At 33.5% G+C, this 2,504-nt stretch overlaps 1 protein-coding gene across 2 annotated transcripts in view; it reads right to left on the bottom strand.

Moving 5' to 3' along the window:
* Positions 1-2,504, bottom strand: part of FRMD5 (FERM domain containing 5) — a 273,565-nt gene that overhangs the window by 147,272 nt on the left and 123,789 nt on the right. The window lies entirely within an intron of this gene.

Here is a 2,504-nt window from a genome sequence, read left to right as displayed (position 1 = left end):
GACCACATGGCATGGCAGACCTCTCCTGACCCGCCCGCTGCTCCCCTCAGCAGTGTATTGGTGGATCTGCCTGTTCTGTTCCCCACTCTGTCTCTGATGAAGCCTCTGACCACCCCTGAGCCTCTGGCCTGTACCCCAGTTCTGTATGCACAAATAAATAAATCTTAAAAAAAAAAAAACCACACATTTAAAACATGAAAAATTACATCTAAAGTAAATAAATAATAATTTGATTATGAACATGCACCATACATGTAAACACTTTCCAACAACCCCATGGAGGATAGAGATAACACTTCATATTAAAAGCAAAAAGCATACGTTTGAAGAAGCACAAGAATCTACTTCAGAGTTAGTAGCCACATATAGAGATGTTAACCAAGCGTAGGTAAATGGATAGTGCTGGTGAATTTTATCTCTGTGAGAGAACAAGCAAGGGAGGAAGGACACAATGAACCACATAATATTGGATTAGAGTTAAAAATAATACAAGAGTCAAAAACATTGAGCATAAACTCATAATTGGTTTAATATATACAAAATAGATCCGATATAGAAATAATTACGATATGTGCTAATCAATGGGATTTCATATATACATTTCCTAGCTGTCTGCTGAAAGAGCCTAGAATAATACCCCAGTAGCAATAAGTACATCCAGTGCTATATATATATTCTCCAGTAGTATCTACATAAGCCAAGTTTAATTCCTCTCCCTATTCATGTTGTGTGAGGAGGATTTGGTGACTTGTTTTCAAAGAACTATGGCAGAGTATGGAAGTGGGGGTAGGAGAGATGTAACACTGGTACAGAAACTAGCAAACACTCTTTTGCTGGGGTAAAAAGGTTAACATCAGTGATACCTCATGCTGACATCATGTTGACACTGTGTACCTCTTTATGTAATATCAAGAGGGTACTGAATGTCTATGGCTTTCTTCCGTCAGCTTTAATGACACTCTTGTCTGAAGATAAAGAAATTCACTTTTCAGTCACCCTACCCATTGATGAATGTTTAATAAATACAAAGCCTTTAAAATTGTAAATTTTATCTCATATAAAAAATTTGATGACACAAAGATGAAAGTTTCTCTTTTCCCTTTCGGGGTGAAGTAGTTTCAGGTTACATGGCATTGAACATCAACATCTTAATACTACATTAAGTTCACCACAAAAACTCCAATCCTATCATCTTATAATTGTCCCTTTTTTATCTCATTTACTGAACCTCTTCCCCACTTCCTTTTAGTAATCACTAATTAGTTTTTACTCTGAAAATATTTTTGTTTCCTTAGTTATGCATTTATTTTTCTATACATCACATATGAGTAAAATCATATTGTTTGTCTTTCTTCATCTGGCTTATTTCACTAATACCCTCCAATTTCATCCATGTTGTTGCAAAAAAGAATTTTGCCTTTTTAAATAATGGCTAAATAGTACATATTTTTTCTCCATTAATCAGCTGGTGGGCATTTAGACTGTTTCTAGGTCTTGGCTACTATAAGTATTGCTACAATGAACATGAGGGTGCATGTATCTTTTCAAATTAATGTTTTTGTATTTTGGGGTATATACCAAGAAGTGGGATAACTCACTCATATGCAATTTCTATTTTTAATTTTTAAAGGGATTTCTATCCTGCTTTCCATAATATCTGCACCAATTTACATTTCCATCAACAGTGTACAACAGGATCCCTTCTCACATTTTTTCCAACACTTGTTGATTGACTTTTGGATAATAGCACTTCAAAGGTGTTATTTCTTATTGTTGTTTTGATTTGCATTTCTCTGTTAACAAGAGATGAACTTTTTTGGAAAGTATTTAGATTTTCTGTATAGAGGTATAATTAGATAAACAGTTCAGAAGAAATAAAAATGAATATAAAGTCCAACTGAGAAAATATAAGAACGTACACTGTAGTCTCCTATTACTTCCACTTCCAGTTCAATGTTTTAAGAAAGAAAAAACTATTTTGGGTCTCCAAATAACAAATCCTTCCTAAGCCCCAGAATTTAAAGACAATGAATAATGAAAATTATGTGCAGCCTTATATCAGGATATTTTAAAAATGATTTTGAGAGCCTCCCTGGTGGTGCAGGGGTTAAAGTTTTATAAGATGTCACTGTATATATGCCATAAGCACAATTTGGTAACATCACATTTGTGGAGAAATATGGTGCAGTGTTAAAGAGTATAACCCTAGATTTCCTAGGTTAAGAGCATAACCCTGATTTCCTAGGTTCCAGTTTCAGTCTTGGCTCAGCCACCTTCATAATGTGAGTTTAAATTATTTAAGCCTCATTTTTCCTTTCAAAAGATAAATCTCATAGTTAATATGAGAATTGAAAGAAAGAGTGAATATACAGTATTCAGCAAAATGTCTACCTCTAAGTAAATACTTAATAAATATTAGTGGTAATCAATATATTTTGACTTGATAACCCATTACTGAATCAATCACTAATATAAATTATTAGTATTAATGAATAATCACAATG

Source organism: Condylura cristata, unplaced genomic scaffold, assembly GCF_000260355.1.
Source record: "Condylura cristata isolate star-nosed mole 26May11 unplaced genomic scaffold, ConCri1.0 scaffold00023, whole genome shotgun sequence".
Lineage (NCBI taxonomy): Eukaryota > Metazoa > Chordata > Mammalia > Eulipotyphla > Talpidae > Condylura > Condylura cristata.
This window is presented reverse-complemented; position numbering and strand designations above follow the sequence as displayed.